This window comes from Stegostoma tigrinum, chromosome 18, assembly GCF_030684315.1.
Source record: "Stegostoma tigrinum isolate sSteTig4 chromosome 18, sSteTig4.hap1, whole genome shotgun sequence".
Classification (NCBI taxonomy): Eukaryota; Metazoa; Chordata; class Chondrichthyes; order Orectolobiformes; family Stegostomatidae; genus Stegostoma; species Stegostoma tigrinum.
The window spans coordinates 21454470-21479897 of NC_081371.1; the positions used below are offsets into that span (position 1 = coordinate 21454470).

At 40.1% G+C, this 25428-nt stretch overlaps 1 protein-coding gene across 1 annotated transcript in view; it reads left to right on the forward strand.

Annotated features, from left to right (window-relative positions):
* The window catches only part of LOC125460655 (ELKS/Rab6-interacting/CAST family member 1-like), a 730867-nt gene that overhangs the window by 699792 nt on the left and 5647 nt on the right, over positions 1 to 25428 (forward strand). The window lies entirely within an intron of this gene.

Below are 25428 nucleotides of genomic sequence, written 5' to 3' on the forward strand. Positions count from 1 at the left end.
TTTAAAAAAAATCACTCATTGTTGTGGCTCAGAAGTCACATGTAGGCCAGACCAAATAAGGCTGCCTGAAAGACATGATTGAACCATTTGGGTTCATATAACAATCTTTAGAGGTTACAAGGTTACCATTAGGCTAATTTTTACTCCCAAATTTAAAGTAAACCATTAAGTGTCTTGTGAAGAAAATGTATGCCTACAGAAATACACTTACCTCCAGTGCTTAAAATCTGCATCATTGACTCTCTATGCTTGTATCAGTCTTCATTCTGTTACGTGACAGGTACTCTAATGAATTTTGGATTCAGTAAATGCACCTGTAAAATACAAGCTACTAGATGGCGTAATTGTTTCTTGCTAGCTTTTGGAGTACTTTTCCTCCTTTTTTGTTCTCTTCTCTGTAATTTCCAAATACTGGGTATAATCCCTAGCTGTTCAATAGGTTGCTTCGAGGGTTTACCTCTGTATGCTGATTCACTGTGTGGTGCAAACAATGGGTCCTGAATTGATTCACCTTTCAGTTAATTCTCATATTCTGTAAGAGGCATTAGAACTACTCAACACAATACAATTGGGAGTTTAGCAGCACAAATCATAGTAAATGTGTTACTGGCAATCAGTCTTCCACCATTCATAAAATTACGTGTTATACTGGCAATGTATGGGTGCCTTTGTTATATTTACTCAATTGGCAATAGGTGTCAGGTAAATCCAGCACTTCTTCTCCCACCCTGTTGCTGGAGAGGTCATAGGGTTAAAGGATTAATTGTGTCGAAGAGAAAAGGAAAAGGTCCAAATGTGAAATGAAAACGCTAATGTGGCTGTTTTACTAGTAATGTCACAGCTAATATTAGCTACAACAGATAACATAGAGCTTAAATTTTTGGTGACTTTCATCAAAATCGTTTAGGGTTACATCAAAATCAGCTAGGGCTACTCCCACCCTGAAGCAGGAATTCCTTACCTGAGACCATTGTCTGAACACCACCCCTCGAAGAACAAGTGCAGTTCAAGATCAGGGAGTGCGCGCTCTCCTTTTCAGGCGGCACGGTGACTCAGTGCTTAGCACTGCAGCCTCGCAGCGCCAGGGACCCGGGTTCAATTCCGCCTTCGGGCGACAGTCTATGTGGAGTTTGCACATTCTTCCTGTGTCTGTGTGGGTTTCCTCCCGGTCGGTGCTCCAGTTTCTTCCCACAATCCAAAGATGTGCAGGCTGAGCGGATTGGCAATGCTAAATTGCCTGTAGTGTTCAGGGATATGTAGATTAGGTGGGTCTGGGTAGGATACTCCAAGGGTCAGTGTGGACTTGTTGGGCTGAAAGGCCTGTTTCCACACTGTCGGGATTCTAAGATGCTTTTATAATTCTATGAAGATAAAGGTTCCCTATTCAGTTCTCAGATCAAGCAATCTTGAGCAATAAGATTGCCATCATCACCTATATCCTGAGAAATAAGGAAATCTAGAAAGGATCAAACTCACCAACAGTGAAATTCCTTCACAAGGAGATTGACCATATGTGATTTCAGCTAATATTTTACCTTTTCTGGGGCTGCTGAGGCCCCATACAACTTAAATTCAAGATTTTACAATGTTGAGATGTGGAAGAGGGGAGCGAAAATAATTATAAAAATGCTCCACTTCATAAGATTGTTACAGTAGTGTTGATCAGAGCCACAAGGAGGACAACAAAGATTTTCCAAACTTTGTAGGGTAAAATGAATTGAGGTGGTCTCTCTGAGAAAGATATGGAAGAAAATGTGGAGAAAATATCAGGAAAAACTGAAGGGATTTTTGTGTGAAGCTCTGACTCCGTTCTCTGTGTTTATCCCTTCCTATGAGAATGCAGAGTTAAACAAGATGTAAAGTCTCCTGAGTAATAGGTAATTGACAATGTCAGCTGCCTGGCATGAAACACATGGGAAACATTAATAAAAATGCACAGAAGGAGAAGCTATTTGGCTGCAGAAGGTTAAGTTTAACAGGAAGCGACCAGCCACTAACATTTTTACAGGGCAGTTGGTCCTTGTAAATGTCTTAGATTTAGAAGAAAATGTTTCACTTTTTGATGTTAAGCTCGTCAATTAGAAAGAAAATTATTTTTCAATGAAATAATGCAATTTTCAATGTTCTGTGATCCTGAGTCAGAAGGGTTTACTTGACTCTGATGTTCTAAGTTTTAAAAATATAGATAACAAAAGTGCGGAATTATTTCAGATGTTTTTAATCCATAGCAAATTGCAAGTTGGTTTTACAGGATTTTTTTCCATAAAATACTATTTTTAAACCCCTAGTTATCTCTACCTTTAATTCAATTTCTGATCTCCTTGATCCTTTGAGATGCTTTCCTGTTAGTTACAGTTCTTGTCAGTGGATATCAATTGCCAAAGCCACTGGGAATCAAAGTAACAGTGGACGACATAAATGAGAAGTTAAATCTACAAAACTAAACTTTCTGTAAATAGAGAAACATCTTAGCTATGAGTTTGTTTTGGAAAATTTGTGATGTTTTCAAAAATGGTATTTTGGCCGATTGCTTCTTACTCTTTGTTTAGCTGTGTGTGTGTGTGTGTGTGTGTGTGTGTCCTTGCCTGCATGTCTGTTTGTTTATTTTCAAAGCAATGTCCTTAGAGAAGTCAACTTGTCCCCGGAAATATAAACTATATTCTTATGGAAGGAGAGTCCATAACAAAATACCAATAACACAAATTGTTATCTTTTTTGAAGGGAAGTCCGGAATAGGTTGCAAATGACTATCATTCTAAGATATTTCCAGATTTCTTAAATAAATAAAAGATAAGTTTTAGATGGACCACACAGTTTGATATGCCATTTTAATGTTTCACTTTGTATTTAAACCTCAATTTTCTTCAAGTTACTTTAACCGTAGTAAGTAGGAGTGTAATAGCTAGGTAAGTTAAATGATCCTAGAATAAAATAAATCCAAAGGGCTAGTTGACGTTTATTCCAGGGTACAGAGAAAAGCAAGAAAATAAATTTATTAGGTATAGACATTGAAGCGGTCTCTGGACACAAGGAAAATACCAGTCGGTTAGAAAGAGGATGACATGATTTTTCATTTTAAGAAGGTTACTAAAAGACTGGCAAAGTATGCATTCATTAATCTTACATCAGCCATATTTCAAGTAATTGAGTTGTTTATCAGAAGTATGTTTTGTTTTGCTGGATATAGTTAACATAAAATGGTGCACAGTTTCAGACTTGAGGCTGTTGACAGGTTTTGTCATCTGCGCAAAAGATTGAAATAGACTCTTCTACTTGGTGCTTCAGAACCCTGTTGTTGCTGTACAGAAATGTATGTATTGTTGCCTCTACCTGTCTAAAAGTGGTAACTTAGTAAACTGTAATCAACATTAATCAGATCCGGCCTGACTTTAAACAAAGAAAGTGCTGGTGCCTAACTAAATCTCAACATAGTTTTGCAATCTCATCATTTTAACAGTGTTCCCCAGTGCAATCACATCCTTCTTGTGGATTCTTCCAGTGACTAGAATTGCATGTGGCTCTCAAGCTGCAACCTAACTAGCATTATATACAGATCTAGCACCATCTCCCTGCTATTCTTGTTTGTACCTTGACTAATGAGGAAAGCACTCTCTGTACCACCCTAACCACTTTATTGACCTGTCCTGCTACTTTCTGTGACCAGTGGTGTGACCTCTAAATTTTTTCTATTTTACTATTCATCTCACAATTCTACAATTTAATGTGTATTTCCTTCCTTTGTTTTACCTCGTTTTACCTCCCAAAATGAATTACTTCACACTTCTCTGGATTAAGTTCCATTTACCACTTTAGTGCCAACCTGACAAACCCATTGCAATCCACAGCTTTCTTTCTAACTGTTAACCACATGTAAAGTGGCAAACTTCCAAATCATTCCTCTAGACCTATGTCTAAAATATTGATATATACCAAGAAAAGCAAGGGATCTAGTACCTAGTCCTGTCGAACCTGACTGGAAACAAACATCTCTTTCCCTGCCAACTGTTATCTTTTCTTTCCTGGCACTGAACCAATTCCAAATGCAACTTGCCACTTTCCCAGGAAGTTTCAGTCTTTCAAAGCTCCAGCTATGCTGCAGCCACTGGGGCCACACCGCATTGGAGCATGGGGGTAAGCAAAAGCACATGAAAAGCAGGCACCTGAGATGCTGCTGGGCCTGCTGTGTTCATCCAGCCTCACATTTTATTATCTTGGATTCTCCAGCATGTGCAGTTCCCATTATCACTGATACAATGAGAATGCATAAGGGTGACTTATCTACTTTTGTACATCATATGGCATGGTTTAGTTTGTAGAGTTGGTTTGGTATGTTTGTTTCATGGTAGCCTTTTTGTTTGCATTATGATTAAAAGAACACACATGGTTAGTAAGGGTTGTGGTGCTCTGGTTGAACGAGGAATTAGGGTTGTGTTCATTAGTGCCATGCTTGAATGCTAAACCCAGCCAGATAGCATCTGTGCTGGTTGCCTCCACTTTTCCTTTTCATCCACTTCCTTGTGTCTCGCCTTTGATGAAACACACAGCGGGTCATGATGCATTTTAGCACTTGCTTTCAGAGGATGTAGTGCAAGATGCCCCATATACATTGCTCCCACACTGGGATCATGAGGCATGTAGCTAGAGATGCCTTCTGTTGCCTGGAAGCCACCAGTTGGTTGATCGGCTCAAGTGCAAATCGTAGGTGGAATATCATAGTGTGAAGGCATCATGACTGCTGCCAGGATAAGGATGTACTGAACTACATGACTATCTAACTGGCCTGTGACCATACACACAAAGTGATACATCAATATCAGTTTTGGTACATCTCAGTTGATGTACAGCTCCTATGATGTGTATACAGTCAATAGAACCCTGTAACATAGGAGAGCCATGTGCTCCCAAGCAAGCAAAGATGGCCAGCATTTCTTGCCCATCCCTAGTTGCCCTTGAGAAGGTGTTGGTGAGCTGCCTTCTTGAACTGCTGCATTCCTCCTGCTATGGTTTGACCCGCAATGCTATTTGGAAGGGAATTCCAGGATTTTGACCCATGGACAGTGAAGGAACGGCAATATATTTCAAAGTCAGGAAGGTGAGTGACTTGGGGGGCAACTTGAAAGTGGTGGTATTTCCATATACCTGCTATCCTTGTCTTTCTAGATGGAAGTGGTCATGGGTTTGGAAGATGCTGTCTGAGGATCTTTGTTGAATTTCTGCACTGCATCTTGTAGAAGTATACACTGCTGCTACTAAGTGTTGGTGGTGGAGGGAGTGAATGTTTGATGGGTAAGTTTGGCATGTATAGCTTCTGAAACATCTGTAACAGAGTGCAGCAGTGGGCTTTCTCACTTTGCTATCTTCCCATTCACCCGGCCCTCTGCTGTGCTGTGCTTTTGGGGTCAGTGGGCAAGACTCCTTCCCACACACAGGCCCTGCAATTGAGGTTCCATAATTTAAGGTAATTTTTACCAAGGAAAGTTTGGCCTATGAAAATCTAGCCCCATTGTCTGTAATCAGTCATTATGCAAGAATTGTTTACACAGCTGCTGTGAGTGAATTGAAAGGTTCATTACTAGCTGTTGAGATAAAATGACAACAACTTGTATACAATTTTTCATATATTAATCTGATGATGTGATACGTTTTGTGGGTTAGTATTATTTTAATTTCTCTCACTGGACCGGCTGGGCCAGCATTTATTAGCCACACCTAGTTGCCCTTGAGCAATTTGTGCATGGCTGCCTTCTTGAACCGCTGCAATACATATGTGGGTAGACCTACAGTGTCCTTTGGGAGGAAATTCTGAGACTTTGATCCAATAGTAGAGAAGAAATATTGATATGTTTCCAAGTATGGATGGCGAGTGGCTTGGTGGGGAACTTGCGGTTGATGGTTCCGATATAGCTTCTGTCCCTGTCCTTCTGGGGGAAAGTAATCATGGATTTGGATGGTACTATCTTTTGCAGTGCATTTTGTAGATGGTTCACACTGCTGCTGCTGAGAGTCAATGATGGAGGGAATGGATCCTTGTGGATGTGGTGCCAATCAAGCGGAATGCTTTGACCTGGATGGTGTCAAACATTTTAAGTATTGTTGGAACTGCACTCATCCAGGCAAATATGTTGAGCTAAAGTACTAATTCCTCAAAGAAGTAACTCCTTTGAGTTAATTTCTATGTGCATTGATTGAAAGGAAGACAAACGATTTACAATGTTGCAAAAAAATGGCTGATTGAATCTTGATACCTGTAATAACATTGTAATATTTATCCTCACTTTCAGACAGATAGAGATGCAGACTAGAATGTGTACGTTTATTTTGGTATTAGTTACACATGTTTAGAGAAATAATTTTTATCATGTCTTAGAAATGTAGGACATAATTCAGGCCCAGCACTCCATCAATAAGTCAAACTCCATATTCTCTATCTTACTTTTATCAAACTCTCAAATACCCTTTCCATAATACTGTGTAGTACTACAAACCCTGGCTCCTGCTTTACAACAGAAACTTGGGGACCACCTGCACAATAACCAGATCCTTCCAGTGTGACTAAAACTTGGCCATTCCAGGCAGGCAAAACCCCATGATCCTGCACTATCAGAAATAGTAAATACTAGGGAAATTGAATTTTTAGGGGAGGAGAATGGAGTTTGGATTTCTCCCAATCATCTTCCATAACAATCACATGACTAATTTTGAAGCAATGCATGCAGAGCCAGGTGGAGTCAACTGGGAAAGGAGTTTAGAAGCAAAGATGCCTGATGAACAAAGGCAAATATTTAAGAAAACAGTTCATGGCTCATGACAAAGGCATATTCCAGTGAGGAAGAGGTATTCTAGAAAGTTAACAAGCCAACATGGTTAATCAGGAAAGTTAAGAATAGAATCGTATTGATTTTTTTTTAATGTGGCAAAGATTAATCAGAAGACGGATGATTGGAAAAGTATTAAAAATCAACAGAAGGCAACCAAATTAGAAACAAGGAAAAAAAAGAAAGCATCTTAAAGGAAGTGGCTACAGAGATAATGAATACACAGGTAGTAATCTTCCAAGAGTCCAAAGTTTCTGAAAAAGCCCCAGAGGAAAAGTGTCAGTGCAACACCTTTAAGGGAGAAAGAGTCAGAAAGGTAGGTAACTGTAGGTCAGTTGGCTTAATGTCTGTCATAAAAAATATTGGAATCTGTTTAAAGGATGTAATAGCAGAACATTTAGAAATATTTACTATAATCAAGCAGAGTCAACATGCCTGACAAATTACTAGAATTCTTTGAGGAAGTAACAAGTAGGATAGGTAAAGTGGAGTCGGAAATAACAAGGTGTGGAGCTGGATGAACACAGCCGGCCCAGCAGCATCTTAGGAGCAGGAAAGCTGACATTTTGGGCCTGGAAGGATCTAGGCTTTCCTGTCAGCTTTCCTGCTCATCTGATGCTGCTTGGCCTGCTGTGTTCATCCAGATCCACACCATGTTATCTCAGATTTTCCAGCGTCTGCAGTTCCTATTGTCTCAAGGTAAAGGGGAAGCTGTGGATGTAATATATTTGGATTTTCAAAAGTTATTTTATAAGCTATTGCAAAGTAGGCTGCTTTAGGTTACAGCTTATGATGTAAGAGGTAGTATATTAGCATGTTTCAGTCTCTTAGAAGTTGTGATTTCCAGTCTCAGTTTCAGTCTTAGTTTCCTTGGAAACTGTAAGAGTCAGTTTCCCTTCACAGTTTCTCTTTTCAGTTCAGGTCGATCTCAAAATTCTACAAGTTTGAAACCATGGAAAGTATTTCAGTTTCCAGCAGGCAGTCCAAATACCTATGAAGGCAAAAGTACAAGGAAGTACATAATTAAGCCCATCATCTAAGGTTTCCTCTATCACTGATTTGAAAGTTAAGGACATAATTTACTTTTGTGTCTTCTTTTATCTAACATACACTTTATTTGTTATCTCTGCCTTCCACATCATACCTAACGACAAAACAGCAACAACATGGCAGCTTTAACATAATAAAGAGTTGCAAGGTGCTTTAGAGCAGCATTATGAACAAATGTGTTGTTCAGACATAAAAACAGGTAAGAGGCTAGATACCCAAAAGATTGGTCAAAGATGTAAGCTTTAAAGAGTATCTGAAAGGAAGAAAGTGAGGCAAAGTAGTGGAGAGCTGTAGGCAGAATATTGCAGGTGCAGTCACCAGTAGTTGAGAAATTAAAGTTCGGAGTGCACATGAACCAGAATTAGAGGAATGATGTTGGGACATTAAACATCAGGTCGATTTGCCTCAAGGATGATGCAAAGAATCAAGATTTGATGAGTATCAGTACAAACCAAGTATAACTGTTCCTGTATGAGTCTAATTTGCATGAATAACAGAGCACAGCTGATGTACATATTCTCCTTTAATACAACAAATTCCTATTCAATGGTCTTATCTGGGAAGGAAGGAAATCCTCTTTGGATCTGACATCATGGATTTCTTTTCTTGTGGCATCGTGAAATAGGAGAGTTATGGCCTAGTGGTATCATTGCTAGGCTAGTAATCCAGAGAGCCAGGTAATGTTCTGGGGACATGGGTTTAACTGTCACTATCGCAGATACTAGAATTTGAATTCAATAACAATCTGAAATTAAGCCACTATTGATTGTTCTAGTTCACTAATGTACTTTAGAGAAGGGAACTGTGCCCTTACCTCCTCTGGCCTATATACCCACAGTAATGTGGCTGGTCTTGACAGCCCTCAAGGCAACAAGGGGTGAGCAATAAATATTGGCTTAACCAGAGATGCCTACATCCCATGAAAGAGTTTTTTAAAAAAAGGAACAATTCCTAAAAAATGAAAGCAGTAAAATATGGTGCCCCAAAATACATGTTATTTTCCAAATAAGGGAACAGCCTGTAAATTGTACACTGTAACCGTAGGAATCATAGAATTTCTATAAGAGCAGGAAGACGTTTTGCCCCATCAGTTGTGCACCAACATTGTGAAACACCTGTTCACTTATTCCAATTCCTTTCCATATTCCCTTTTAAACGATTAAGTTTCAAATTGTATCCACTTCCGTTTGATTGCTTTTACATTTTCTGTTTGCATTACTTTTCCTGGGAGGCATTCCATGACCTAAAACCCTTCTCTTTTCATTCCCTCGGCTATGATCTTAAACTTACATGCTCTAATTATAAGATCATTCTTGATTGTTGCCACTGTATGAGCTAATAACAATTTAAAGAAATAAATATTTTGAGAAGCTAAGACACTTGTGTAAAAAATCATTGACATTAATTAAGGAATAAATCTGGGACCTTTCCAGCATTAGAGATAGGAGGATCTGCAGATGCTGTAGAATCCAAGATAACACGGTGTGAAGCTGGATGAACATAGCAGACCAAGCAGCATCAGAGGAGCAGGAAAGCTGACATTTCAGATCTAGGCCCTTCTTCAGAAATGGGGCAGGGGAAGGGGATTCTGAAATGCCTTTCCAGCATTATATGGCTTGCATATGTTGACCCAAATATTCTAACCTGGGTCAAAAATCCCTAATTCTGAGCCCCATAAAACTAAACATTGCCCACCATTTTAAACTGTATAGTCCAGGAATGGTGATGCATGCCAGCAGCAGCTGAATGGGGCAACATTGAAACCATATGTCCTTTTACTGCCATGTTCCATGGTTTAAAGATTGTATAGTTACTTTGACAGCAACTAAGCAAAGGTAAGTGAGCTGTTAGGATGCCAAGTGGGTGAGGTGGTTGGTTGTCAGTGGGCAGGGGCCTAGGACAACAGGTATGTGAGTGAAACAGGATACCAGGTAGATGGGTTAGGATGCCAGGTAAGTGAGGGAGGTTAAGGTGACAGATGAAAGAGAGCACGGATGCCATGTGGATAGGGTTACAGGTGTCTCGCGATAGTGAGGCAAAATTTGTGAGGTAGTGAAGGTCAGATCTGTTGGATGGTTCCAGAATGCTCTTGGTGGTGCCTAGGGCCATGGAGGTGGGAAGAATTGCAAATCCACTGGAAGTGTATTGAGGCTAGGGTGACAGAGGTCAAGTTGGATGGTGTAACTTCAGGGGGTCCACTATTGATTCGCACTTACAGGTCTATAGAGGAGTTTTCAGGTGATGTGGTCGGTCATGGTGCATTGTGAATCAAGAGGGTCGGTTTTATAAAAGAATAATAGTCTGGATGCTGGAACTCTGAAATAAAATCAAAAAATGCACAAGAAACACAGCGGGTCTGGCAGCATCTCTGGAGAGAAAATAGGAAGGGTCCTATTGGATACAAAATGTCAACTCTGTCTCTTATCAGATCCTGCCAATCCTGTTGCATTTCTCCAGCACTCCAATACCAGAAGTTTGAACAGATTTTAATTCTTCTATGTTTTCCAGGCTAACTTTTCAGCTAAGTCAGTCAGCTGCATTGAGACTTCCACATGCTCCTAATGCACAAGTCCTGACTATACTGCTACAACGAATACCTTTCTATCAGAAGGTTTCAGCCAGTGAATTAACTTCTTAGTCCCTTTAAAGTATGTTTTGATTCAGAAAACTTTTGGAGGGTTACATTATCTCCCTTGCTGTCTGTACGGGCACTCCTTCACTGTGAGGTGTAACATACTCATGAAATAATGCAGGATTTATTATTGAAATTACTTCTGCTGCTGCAATCAGCAGAGTAAATTATGATCTAAACATAAAATACAGAGAAAACTGGCACTCTGAAATGCCATCAGTTACCAGCCCTCACCGCAGTTGACTCTCGATAAATGCACGGCTGATCCAAGGATAGCATTCCAATGTATAAAGTCACTTCCTGTTCACTCCCCTTCTATAGAATTCTTGATCCAGGCATTACACTTAAAGTATAGTCTTGCAAGAGCAGAAACGGCTGCCCCAATTATGTGTGTTTTGATTGCACAGCCTAATTGAATGCTGTCAGCACAGCATGTCGATCACTCCAAGCACTTGCCTTCCTTCTGAAAGATTTTAAATACTTTCTTTAAAATACAAGAATTATTTTTTGGTTTAACTTCAGAATCATTTGAGGCATCATTGATTAAGTTAGATAAGGTGCAAATATTACAAGTTGTTCATTTTTCATCTGCAGCATTAGAAAAGCATTTTTTTTTTGGCAAACTAGGAATGCATTTATCAGAATTCAGATGTAGCTGAAAAGTGCTCCAAACTAAATTGGACAGATTTTGGAAGCTTTTTGGACTGTGGGTGGAATCAATCCCTAGTTATTGTTGGCACAAATCAAGTTCTGGAGGAGTTAGACACAGTGGGGATATTGCTGGCCTTGAGTGTGCTATGCTGCACTATTTAATTAAAGTTCCCCAAAACACGCAACTTCCCACAATGTTTTTCTGATACCTTCTGTCTTGTATGCATTTTGTTTTTATTTTTCGTCTCAAAGTCCTTCAACAGCTGTGGAGACTAGAAGTGAGCATAAATATTTGTTCATTTGAAATTCCAGAAGCACATCATCAAATTTTATTTATTACACATATATAAATCTCCTTAATGATCTGTCTACTTGTAGCGCAAGTCACTATTTGTTAATCATTATCATCACTGTGAACTTATGAAATAGGAGCAGAAATAGATTATTCAGCCCATGGGCCTGCTTCTGTTTGTGTCTGATCTGATCTGATCTGATCTGATTGTGTCTCAAATTCCGTGTTTCTATCCACCTCGATAACCCATGGTTCCCATACATAACAAAAATTTATCCACGTCTACTTGAAAATATTCAATGACTCTGCTTCCACCATCTTTTGAGACAAAGAGGATAAAGTCACACAACCCTCTGAAAGAAATACATCCTCATCTCTCTCCTGAAAGGACACCCTTTAAAACAGTGCCTCCTAGTTTTGAACTGATCTGCAGAAGGAAACATCCTTTCCACATCCACCTTGTCAAGAGATTTTGGGATCTTGTACACTTCAAGTCATCGTCACTTTTCTAAATTCCACTTAACACTAATGTTGGACAGTTGAAAGATCTGGTGATATTTTAATCTATGCGACTAAAACCAAAAACTGGAATACAATCATTAAATAGTAACAGCACTCAAGGAGACTGTTTGGCCCATCATCTCCATGTCAGGTCTCTGAAAAATCAGAGTATTAAATCCCACTCCCAGCACATCTTCCCCCTGCTGCCCACCAACCTACCCCACACAGCCTGCTTCCCTCATAGCACTGCAGGTGCTCATCTGATTCTATTTCATAAGCCCACACTGAATTGGAGTCCAACATAATCACAAGCAGTGCTTTCCACATCCTAACCACTCAGTGTGAAAAAGGTTTTTCTATTTGTTGCTGTTAGTCTTTTTTGCCAGTCACCTTATAACACTGTCATTTGATTCTCAACACCTCCTCTAGTGGGGACAATTTATCTCCATCTTCTGTCTATGCCTCTCATGATTTAAGCACCTCTATTAAAACTCCCCTCAATTTCTTTTTCTTAAGGGAAATAACACCAGCTTCTACACCTTCTGTAAAGCCTTCACCTCCTTCCTGAAGTGCGGTGCTCAGAATTGGACACAGTTAAAATGTTCATCATAAATGAATTGTTCTGACTTACCGTATTTAGTTTTGTTAATGGATAGATAACGAATTACATAGAATATCTTGGTTAAATATTTCAGAAACAAACACAGAAATTGCTGGAAAAGCTCGCAGGTTTGGCAGCATCTGTGGAGAGAAATCAGTTAACGTTTTGGCCCCGGTGACCTTTCATCAGAACTTCCCCTGTTCTGGGAAAAGGTTATCAGACCTGAAACTTTAACTGATTTCTCTCCATAGAGGCTGCGAGGCCTGCTGAGCTTTACCAGCAATTTCTGTTTTTGTTTCTGATTTACAGCATCTGCAGTTCTTTTGGGTTTTTATTAAGTATCTTAGAAGCCTTATTTATTGACAAAGAAAAGATTTTCCACAGAATTTAGTTGCATTTTGAATGAACTTAGTACTGTTGATAGATCACCTCATGTCAGATCTCGAAAACAATTTTTGTGCTGTTATAAGTTATAATACCATTTAATTTAGCAATTCAAGACCTGTCTTAAGAATTTTATTTGGTCTGCAATGTTGAATTCTTCGAATTCTTCATTCAAATTATGTATACGTGGGTTGCTTGTGAATTACGTTTTGTGCTTCTGCTGATGTTGGCAGGTTGAAGTGTCCTACATAGAGCATTGAAGGTTTGAACTTCACCATGTCAGCTTCATTTCAAATGACAAATACAAACCACAAATCTATCTATAATTCACTACATCTGGATGTGAAGTTGGCATTTTAACTACCAACAGCAAAAAGATGGCTATTGTGAGGGAAGAAAACAAGTACTGTCATAGTAACATGGAAAGATATTTTGTACTGAAGTAGGGGTTAATGCAGATTTTTCGGTTAACACAGGTAAGCTACAGTCATCTTCATCCGAAATGTAACCAGTATTGTATTTGATCTCTGGGAGTACGTAATGCTGACCATGAATGAACAGTGAGACATACTCCATTCCCTTTTGTGTGATGTGCACAAATTCGCCCTGCTCCCACCATAATTGATTGAAAAGCCTGTTTCTTTCCCAAATCAAAAATACTGAATTTCAGGCTGATTGGATACAAACTTGCACCATTTCTCATGCATCTTGGACTTCCAAACTTGGTTGAGCAATTTGGAGAGATGCAGGGTGGAGACCAAATAATTTTCACATGGAGAGCGAGAGAAAGCTAGAATTTTTGACTGCATTCAGAGACACAGTCTCGCATCCAGTTCACACATGAGACCTAGAACCAACAGCCAAGGTCTTACATTTGGGGTAGTTTTACACAGTATGATTTTGTTGTTCCAGAGTGACAGTGCTAAATCTTTGCAACCAAATTATTTGAATATTAGGGGCAAGCTCCATTAGTGATGTTACATGAGGATCAACTTGACAAAGTTAAATGATTTGCAGACCAATGACTTACCACTCCGTCTGGGACATACCGCAGATCCATTTGACTGAGCACCTAAAATATTTAAAACATCTAATGTGCAAACAGCAATAACTCAATGGGCTGGAAATTAGTTTTTGTGGCCTGCCAGCACAAACTGGGTACAGGAAACAATCCCAGTAATGGATCAAGCAAATCTCATTTTTGGAGCTTAGCCTAATTTAAATCAAGGATCCCCAGGCTAGCCAGCAAATCAACATTGACTTTCAGATTTGAATCGCCAGAGTGATCTCAAGTAGATCTATGGTTAGAGAATAGTGGGGAAGAAGCTGAGCAAGAGAAAGGGAAAGTGATTTTAAAAAGGATTATGTAAATATATCAAAAGAAGAGGTGGATTGAGAGAAGCCAAGCAAGAGTGAGCAAGCAGGAGTCTTTGGCATTGCTGCAGCATTCCTCCAGTTCCTGGCTCCAAATTGAGAAATGTATTTTTGAACAAACTTATCTTTCATGTGGTGGTCTCCAGCAGTTCCTTTAAGGCCCATCAAGTAGACCACATGTAGAATACATTTCACTGAATGTAGCTTGCCCAGTACCAGATACATTCAAGACAGCCCAGCTTTGGCACATTGCCATCAACAGACATTTGTATACTAAAGCCCCAGGTCATCTTTCTTTCTGCTTTAACAGTATTGTGCATTGCACAAGTCCTGTATAAAGGTGTGTTAATGCACATTTGGGAAGACTGTGGTAATGTTACAAAAATAGTAATTCGGATATTTGGATTATGTACTGTGTTCAGATCCCGCTGTGACAGCTGATGGAATTTAAATTCACTCAAGAAATCTGTAATATGAAGTTTGATTTGGAAATACCCATCTGTTTCATTAATGTCCTTTAGGGAAGGAAATTTGCCATTCTTGCCTGGTCTGATCAATGTGACTCAAGACCCAAAGCAATGTAGTTGATTCTTAATTGTGTTCTGAATGGTCTGCACTGTTCAAGGGCAGTTAAGGACAGAGATCAAATGCTGGCCTGCAAAAATCAAAGAAAAAAGAAGCTAAATAGGATGATTTGGCATTTCATGGCTATGACGTAGGTGCATGTCAGCCGGTTTCAAACTCATCTGCTAGAATCTTCTCACTTTTTATATTAAGGTTTTCTTTTTGGAGTGACTCTCAGTGACTATCCCCGGCTTTCAGTTCTGGTCACCCTGTTATACGAAGGATATTATTAAACTGGGCAGGGTTCAGAAAAATTTACCAGGATGTTGCCAATAAGGGAGGGCTTGAGATATAGAAACACACTGAAAGGCTGGGTCTTATTTCACTGGAACAGAGGAGGTTGCAGGGTGACCTTATTGAGGTTTATAAAATCATGAAGGGCATAGATAAGGTGAATGACAAAGGTCTTTTCCCTAGGGTGAGAGACTTCAGAGCTATGGGCCACATTGTTAAGGTAAGATGAGATAAATTTTAAAAAGGACATAAGGGGCAACTTTTTTTTTCCAGTGAGTGGCTTGTGTGTGGAATGAACTGCCAGACAAAGTGGTAGATGCAGGTACAGTTAGAACATTTAAAAGACAGTTGGGTAAATTCATGAATAGGAGCAGTTTGGAAGGATATGAGCCAAGTGCACGCAGGTGTTTAGAGTGGGAATGTGTTTGGCATGGACTGGTTGGACCAATGGGTCGGTTTCCTTGCTGTCTGACTCGACACTCCCTTAGTCAGACAGATCGAGGTGAATCAACCTGCACTCCCCTGCCCCTAACTTCCTGGAACTTGTGTAATTTCTGTCCAGGCAGGATGAGACCTTCAAGTGATTGACCATCTCAGGGCCACAATTGGCAGCAGGTCAGGAAGGTTGAACTTGGGCCTTTTTGTGCAGAACTTAATTTGTGCAAGGTTAGGGAGGTGGTGGGATTCTGGTCCACTAGCATCCCACCTCCAGTTTGGACACTTCTAGGCCTGGAAGATGGTGCACATTGTCTTTTAAACGCTGTATTATGGGGACCACAAAGTTTAAGGCTGCTTTGTCCAGGTCATCCAAGGTATGATGGGTGGGAATTTCAGAAGTGTCCAAGATTCCACTCGATCTTCCCTTGGGGGTATTGTGTATGCTGAGATGGTAAGCAATAGCTATAATGAAAGCTGCCTAACCAAATATAGGAAGGAAATTAGAATATTATGCTTTCTGCTGTAGTCTATAAGTTGAACTGTAGAATTGATGAACATAGGGTACAGATTTTACAATAGTGAGAACTCATATATATATATCACTTATAATTATCGATAATGTAAGCACAATCCAGGTGGAATAGGCCAAATCAGCAGACGCAATTGGCAAGTTTTATCCAAAACCACTTTGTTTTGTGTTTTCCTCATTTTTTAACATTAGTTTAAGATTCAGTTCACCAGATTATGCTCCACAAAACTAGACGGCACACCACGGGCCCAGTCGCAATAGAGCTTCAAATTATTTTAAATTCATTTAGAGGATGTGGACATTGCTGACTAGGGCAACATTTAATAGCTATCCCTCACTGTCCTGAAGAAAGTGTGGTGAGCTGCCTTCTTTTTCAGTGTATGGACAACCACAATACTGATAGAAAGGGATTCCAGTGTTTGGACCCAGTTTTGCCACAGTGCTGAGTCAGAATGGTGTGTGACTTGGAAGGGAACTTGTAGGTGGTGGTGTTCCCACATATCTGCTGCTGTTGTCCTTCTAGGTGATAGAGGTTACAGCTTCAGAAGGCACTGTAAAGGAGCGTGGGTAAATTACTGAAATGCATCGTGTACATGGTACACAATGCAGCAACTGTGTATTGGTGGCGGGGGAAGTGAATGTTGAAAGTGGTGGAGGTGGTGTTGTTCAAGCAGGCTGCTTTGTCCTGGATGATGTCAAGCTCTTTGGTTATTATCAGAACCGCAAGTGGAGAGAATTCAGTCACACTCCTCCCTTACATCTTGCAAGTGACACGCAAGCACTGGGGAGACAGAAATTGAGTTATTCGCCGCAGTATTCCTAGCCTCTGACATGCTGTTCTTTTTATTATATTTATATGGTTAGTCCAGTTGATCAATGGTAATCCCCAGGGTGATGATAGTGTGAAATTCAGCATTGGTAATACAAGTGAATGTCAAAGGTTGATGTTTGGAGCCTTTCTTGTCGAAGATGGTCATTACCTGGCACTTGTGTGGTATAAAGATTACTTGTCAGTCAGCAGCCCAGGCTTGGATGTTGTCCAGGTCTTGCTTCTTATGGATAAAACCTACATCATTTTCTGAGCTGTCGTAAAAGGTGTTGAACATTGTGGAATCATCAGTAAACATCCCCACTTTGGACCTTGTGATGGAGAGTAGGTTATTGATGAAACAGCTGAGACGGTTCGGCCAAGGACACTACGCTGAGAAACTTCTTCACTGATCTCCAACAACTGCAACCATCCTCTTGTAGGCATGATTCCAACAAGCAGAGGGTGTTCCCACTGATTCTCATTCACTCCAGTTTTGTTCAGATGCCTTGATGCCATACTCAGTCAATTCCTGTCTTGATATCAAGGGCAGTCATGTTTGCCTCATCTCTGGAATTCAGCTTTTTTACCCAAGTCTGAAGCAAGGCTGTAATGAGGTCAGGAGCTGAGTCAACCTGATGGAAACCAAATGGCACCTCTTTCCTTGGTGTGTAGGCACTAGTAGCTCCACGTTACAAGGCCTGCATATTAAAAAAACTACAAAACAGGCTAGTGCACACCAATTAAACAATTACATGGACTAACAAATGTTTTATTAAAGAGATAATGGGAACTGCAGATGCTGGAGATTCCAAGATAATAAAATGTGAGGCTGGATGAACACAGCAGGCCAAGCAGCATCTCAGGAGCACAAAAGCTGACGTTTCGGGCCTAGACCCTTCATCAGAGAGGGGGATGGGGGGAGGGAACTGGAATAAATAGGGAGAGAGGGGGAGGCGGACCGAAGATGGAGAGTAAAGAAGATAGGTGGAGAGGGTGTAGGTGGGGAGGTAGGGAGGGGATAGGTCAGTCCAGGGAAGACGGACAGGTCAAGGAGGTGGGATGAGGTTAGTAGGTAGCTGGGGGTGCGGCTTGGGGTGGGAGGAAGGGATGGGTGAGAGGAAGAACCGGTTAGGGAGGCAGAGACAGGTTGGACTGGTTTTGGGATGCAGTGGGTGGGGGGGGAAGAGCTGGGCTGGTTGTGTGGTGCAGTGGGGGGAGGGGATGCACTGGGCTGGTTTAGGGATGCAGTAGGGGAAGGGGAGATTTTGAAACTGGTGAAGTCCACATTGATACCATATGGCTGCAGGGTTCCAAGGCGGAATATGAGTTGCTGTTCCTGCAACCTTCGGGTGGCATCATTGTGGCAGTGCAGGAGGCCCATGATGGACATGTCATCAAGAGAATGGGAGGGGGAGTGGAAATGGTTTGCGACTGGGAGGTGCAGTTGTTTATTGCGAACTGAGCGGAGGTGTTCTGCAAAGCGGTCCCCAAGCCTCCGCTTGGTTTCCCCAATGTAGAGGAAGCCGCACCGGGTACAGTGGATGCAGTATACCACATTGGCAGATGTGCAGGTGAACCTCTGCTTAATGTGGAATGTCATCTTGGGGCCTGGGATGGGGGTGAGGGAGGAGCTGTGGGGACAAGTGTAGCATTTCCTGCGGTTGCAGGGGAAGGTGCCGGGTGTGGTGGGGTTGGAGGGCAGTGTGGAGCGAACAAGGGAGTCACGGAGAGAGTGGTCTCTCCGGAAAGCAGACAGGGGAGGGGATGGAAAAATGTCTTGGGTGGTGGGGTCGGATTGTAAATGGCGGAAGTGTCGGAGGATAATGCGTTGTATCCGGAGGTTGGTAGGGTGGTGTGTGAGAACGAGGGGGATCCTCTTGGGGCGGTTGTGGCGGGGGCGGGGTGTGAGGGATGTGTCGCGGGAAATGCGGGAGACGCGGTCAAGGGCGTTCTCAATCACCGTGGGGGGAAAGTTGCGGTCCTTAAAGAACTTGGACATCTGGGATGTGCGGGAGTGGAATGTTTTATTAAGCCTTTTTTTATTTTTTAAATCAAGTTACTTACATTTCTGCCAGTTACACTGAATATGTAAGGATAAACAATCTACGAGTGTAATGCCAGTAAATGGATGCACCCTCATGAAATGGGATATTGAATAGGAATGATCAATGTTGTCGTTGGATCCTCTCATTCTCCATCATAGAATTCAGCACATGTGGAGAACTTAGCTTATAAATGAATATAAAATACTGTTCACAGGAACATTTATAAGTACAGTTGAAAAAGCAGCAATTTTACAAAATTTGAAGCAAGACTTGCTAAGGTAATCATATTTTTGTCAAACCAAATAAAGCAATTGGTGCCAGATTTTGCACATCATATGATAATGCAAGTATAAAGCAGAGGTCCATTTTGCTGTTACTCACAGGCTAACACAGTGAAAGTGACAATATCAGATCCAAGCTTAGCGAGACAGTTGATCAGAACTATCCAAACAGTGGGCCATTAGCTCAACTGAGACATAGATAACCGGTTTGTCTCAATAATTCCTAATTATTGCTACCTTGTGAACTATTCTCATTAGAATAGAGCGATTTTTAAATACAAATTTTAAAGGATTTTCTAATTATTCCATAAAGACCATATTTGTTTTTCTGTATTTTTGGTGATGGATTTACATGGAAAAAAGAATGTTTTGAAAAACAAGCATTGTGGAAGGAATTGCTGCAATTTTAAAATGGAGTTACTGGAACCCATTGTGAGTTTTATGTACACTGTTGCTTTGTAAGCAGTAGGGAAGCGAGACAAGATGATATGGACCCTGGATATGTATGCAGAGTGAGATTTGGCCAGCAACAAAGCTCTGATTAGTTAGTGACCAATTATGACCAGTTGTGCATGTCAGAGGTTGTCAGCCTGGTGACAGCACTCTGGTTCCTGGGTAGCTAAATAGCTGGTATGTGTAAACAATTTGGCCTGCTGTGTTCATCCAGCTCTACACCTCATTATCTCAGATTCTCCAGCATCTGCAGTTCCTATTATCTCTCCCAGGCAAAAGGTTTCCAGACTGGAAGAAACAGGATCTGTCTCTACACTTTTGGACCAAAATGACTCATGTGTAAAGACAGTCAGTTACTTTCTCCCATTATTTGCTTTAAGCTATCACCTCTAACCAGTGACAGTCAAACTGAACAATTAATGTGTAAGTTCACTGACTCCTCAGCCAAGAATTGAGAATGTTGAAGTTGGTTGGCTCGCTGAGCTGGTTTGTTGTTCCGCAGATGTTTAGTTACCAAGCTTGGTAACATCCTCTTTGCAGCAACTGAGCCAAACAACCTCAACACCCACAACTCAAGCTACAGATCTACTCCAAATTGAGAATCTTGAAGGGAAGAAATCGGAGAACAGAATGTATTGGGAAGCCAAACAACACTTTATCATCCCACAGTCCAAAGATGTGCAGGTTAGGTGGATTGGCCATGCTAAGTTGCCCATAGTGTTCAGGGGTGTGTGGATTATAGGGGGATGGGTCTGGGTGGGATGCTTCAAGGGGCGGTGTGACTTGTTGGGCCAAAGGGCCTGTTTCCACACTGTAGGGAATCTAATCTAATCTAATATCTATGAACAGGTGCTCTAGGTCTGTGATTGCCCAATATTTTTCCTCCATCCATAATACCATCTTTTCTTTTGTCTGTACATCTGTATAGTTTGGGATAAGGGTGGGGATAGAGTTTCATCTAGTAGAGCTCTTTGTTGGTAGTTCATGGTTGTTTACTTGTAGTCAGAATTTATTTATTTGCCATAAATAATAGTTCTTGTAACTTTCAGAAGCCCGGTGTGTTTCTTGTTCAACCAAATCTATTAGATAGGTAAACTGGGGACTATATGTACTTGATTAAGTCTTTTAACTTGTGTGACAAGCCTGGGAATAGTTGAGCTCAAGCATCAGCATGTTATCTCAAATGGAACATAACAATAGTTACAAAAACTAAAATGGTTATGGTTTGACAAGAAGATTCTTCAAAACCTGTTTGTATTGCTGCAGTTGGGTTTGATTAAAAAAAATAATGTGGAGATTCAAGTTTGGGGAATTCCTTAATTAAAGAAAAATACATCCAATACTTTCCACATAGTTATATAAAGTACTAAACAAATTCTCTGTTTTCTGGGTGCCAAAAGAGCTGGAAAGTTTTGGCTTTTCATTATTTTTTCTGTTAGAACCTCTTACTTGAAGATTAAAACTTAAAATGAGGACTTTGATTGGGAAAGAGAATAGCAATCCCAGTGGCCCAGATTAAATAAACTTGTTCAATTAATTCAATTCAGTTACGCAATGCTATTCATTCCTGTCTATGGTGTTCAAGGATCGCAATCATCAAGCAAAAAGAAAACACAGTTTGAATTGAAATGATCCATAGTGAAAGAATAATAGAGCAAGGGAATTTATTATCAGTTCAGAGAGTGAATTTCTTTTCTCATTGCAGGTCCTTGTAACTACATCAGTAAATTTTTCTTTAACTATATTAGACCGTAGAAATATTTTGATGCTTTACCAGGGAGTTATGATATTTTGGGCAATTTCTGCTCTGGATTTATAAAATAACTGAGAGAAGGTATAAAATAATGAGGGGTGTAGATAGAGTTGATGGTAATTGTCTTTCCCCTGAGATATCAAATTTCAACACTCGGGGGGCACATTTTAAGGTGAGAGGAGAAAGATTTTAAAAAGACATAAGAAGCAATTTTTTTACACAACAGTTTGCATATGGAATGAACTTCCTGACGAAGTGGTGGGTGGGGGTACAATTACAATGTTGAAAAGACATTTGGATTAATGTATGAATAGGAAAGATTTGGAGGGATAAGGGTCAGGAATATGCACGTGGGACTAGTTCAGTTTGGGATTATGTTTGGCATAGACAGTTGGACCGAAGGGTCTGTTTCTATGCTGTATGACTATGACTCTAGGAGTTCAGTTCCATTAACTTCACATTGAAGGTCAGTGAAACCCAGCTGCTAGTAACAGCTATCCTTTTTTCCTCGCCCACTATTAATGAACCAGCATCCTGTCATCCAAGACACAACAGAGCAGGTACTTGGATTAATCTCCTAATGCATGTTTGTGGTCAGAATTGTGCACCATCATAGCAGTAGAACATAAAACAAAACCCTACAACAGAAATTTCAAACAATGAAAGAGAAGAAAATACGTAGATTATAGAGCAGTTTTGTTTTGATCATAGAAATCTCTTATTTCATGTAAGAGAGCTCATATTTTCCATTTTTGGAACAATCATCTGAAATAAAAGTTAGACTGCTATAATTGGAATACCAGAAAAGTTTTGCAACTTGAAGATCAAGTGTTGCACATATTGTTAAGCTGTGCAATACAATCTTGCTTTTTGGAAGTGATGAGAGAGAGAATTCAAGACTGAACAGCCCCGAGAAATATTTGAGTTAAGCAAATTTGTCTGGCAACATCCCTGTGGTTGAACTGCAGAATTTTAAAACGCTTAAATGTCAAGAAGAGTGGTAAAACCATCCATAGCCTGCAGACAGAAAGCTTCCCTCTCTCTTCCTCTCTCTCTCTCTGTCTCTCTGTCTGTGGAGAAAAGATGGGAAACCAAGAAGGTTGAAGAAAAATACCGAGAAAGAGAAGACGCATATTCACCAGTTCAACCACTGAATTGAAGAATGACTGTCACTCTATTGACAACCGTGTATTATCATTACAAAAAAATCACAGGGACAAAAGGGAAAATAACTTTCCACCTTGTGGTCTGGACTTTTGATCATTGGATTTTGGTCTACCTTGCCTATATTATTTTTCTACCCTTATTGTACATGGAAATGGCTTATTTTTTGTCTGCCTTGATTGTGATTGTGTATGCATGTGTATTTGAGGTTTTGAAAGGGTACAGTTTAAGTTGCATAACTTAGAAGTCTTTGCTTTACACTACTCTTGTTAAAGTTAAGTGTTACAATAAGTAGAGAAAATGTTTTCTGCTACTGAAGCGACCTGATGTGAATTACATCTGTCCTGAGTAGCAGTTGGTCAGTAATTTTGGTGGTTTTATTGGAATTATATGCAATTATACATTTTGTGAAGCTTGTGAAACAATGGAGGCATGAATGTTACAACTTATCTAGGATGAGTGCATGATAGTCATAACATCTGTTAGTACAAGATCAATTTAATTTCGAACTTAAATGTGCCCATGCTGTTCTGAAAATGTGTTTTGATCTAACATCTTTAACTTACAGGGAAATAATGAGAATGAAGAAGAGATGTTAAGGATGAGTCCAAAATTTGGTTCTCCATGTGGGGTGTAGAACTCCTAGGGAGTGCAGCTTGGGAAATTAAATCCAATTAATTCAGAATTTTCCATCTATATTTCCTTGAAAAATCATAGGTTACACTTCTAACTTCCAATTAGGTGCATTGAACAGAGAACACCCCACCCACCCTTTAAAATAAATAACAACGTTCCATTTACCTTCCTAATCACATGCTGTACCCACCTACTAACTTGTTTGTAATTCATGGATCAGGGCGCCCAAATTCCTCTGTACCTCTGCAATTTCTCTCCATTTAAATAGTGTGTAGCTTCCCTATTTGAAGTAGACAAGTCATAATTGCCCATATTATGCTCCATCTGCTAAATGTTTCCCCATTGATTTTACCTTTCCATATCCCTTTCAGATTTTTTTATGTATTCTTCACAACTTACTTACCTGCCTATCTTTGTATCATCAACGAATCTGACAACCATTCATTCAGTCCTTTCATCAAATTATTATTATAAGTTACAAATAATTGAGCCTCCATGTGGCACACCACTTATTACTTCCTATAAATCTGAAAGCATCATATTTATGCCTATGATCTGTTTCTTGTCAGCTAATCAATCCTGTATCTGTGCTAATGTTATTCCCTAGGACATGAGTTTCCATTTTACATAGCAACCTTTGACGTGTCAAATGCATTCTGAAAACTAAGTATAGTATATCCGCCAGTTCCCCACTGCATTGGAGTCTTTGAGAAAGTAAAAAAAGCAATAAATTAGTTAAACAAGATTTCCCTTCCACAAAATAAGATCTGCTTATTTTGTTGGATTCTGTTAAGATTTTATAAATGCCGTGCTGTAATCTCAATAATAATGGATGTTCCTCATTTTTCCTGTGACAAATATTGGGCTAACCAATCTTTAGTCTCCTGCTTTCTGTCTCCCACCTTTCTTGAATAGAGGAGTAACATTCTCTATTTTCCAGTTTAGTGGTATCTTCTGAGAATTTAGGGAATTCTAGCAAATTAAAACTAATAACCATACTATCTCAGCAGCTGTTCTTTTCATATTCTAGGATGAAGTCCATCTGAGCCAGGGGATTGTCAGATTTTTGATCTTAGAATTCTATCAGTACCATTTCCCTGGTTATTGTGATTGTTTAAAATTCCTCATTTCTTTTTGCCTTCTGATTCACGATTATATTTGGAATATTATTTGTATCATCTATAGTAAAGAAAGACTCAGAATAGCTGTTCAGTTCATCTGTTCTTTCTATTTCTAGATAGCCTTCTCCCTCTTAATTAATCTTTTAGTCATTTTTGTTGCTGTTCTTTATGTTATAGCCAATCTTCTAACCTGTAACTCAGTTTTGCAGCAAGACCTAACCAATATCCGGGCTTGATCTTAAAAGTGACAAGAAACATTCGTGCCGCACAAATGCCAGCTAATGACCATCTCTAATAAGAGACAGTCTAACCACTGTCCCTTGACATTCAACAGTGTTATCATCATTGAAACCCCACTATCAACATTCTTATGATTACCATTAGCCAGAAACTCTACTGGACTGACCACATAAAAGCAGTGGCTACAAGAGCAGGTCAGAATCTAGGAATACTGTGATAAATAACTCATCTTCTGACTCCCCAAAGCCTATCATCTACAAGGTACATGTCAGGAGCGCGATGGAATACTTCCCACTTGCCTGCAGCTCCAACAACACTTAAGAAGCTTGAAGCCATCCAGGACAAAGCAGCCAGCTTGATTGGCACCAGATCCACAATCATTCACTCCCTCCACCATCAACGCTCAGTAGCATCAGTGTGTACCATCTACAAGACGCACTTCAGAAATTCACCAAAGATCCTTAGATGGCATCTTCCAAACCCACGACCACTTCCATCTGGAAGGTCAAGGCCCGCAGATACATGGGAAGGCCGCCATCTGCAAATTCACTTTCAAGCCACTCATTATCCTGATTTTGAAATATATCACTGTTCCTTCCAAGCTGTAGGATCAAAATCCTGGAATGCCATCCCTAAGATCATTGTGGATCAACCTACAGCATGTGGACTGTAACAGTTCTAGAAAGTGTTCACCATCACCTTCAAGGGCAACTAGGGGTAGGCAATAAACTCTGGCCAGCCAGCGATGCTCATGTTCCCCAAGTGAATAAAACAAGAATTATATACTTTTTCTTTCAGT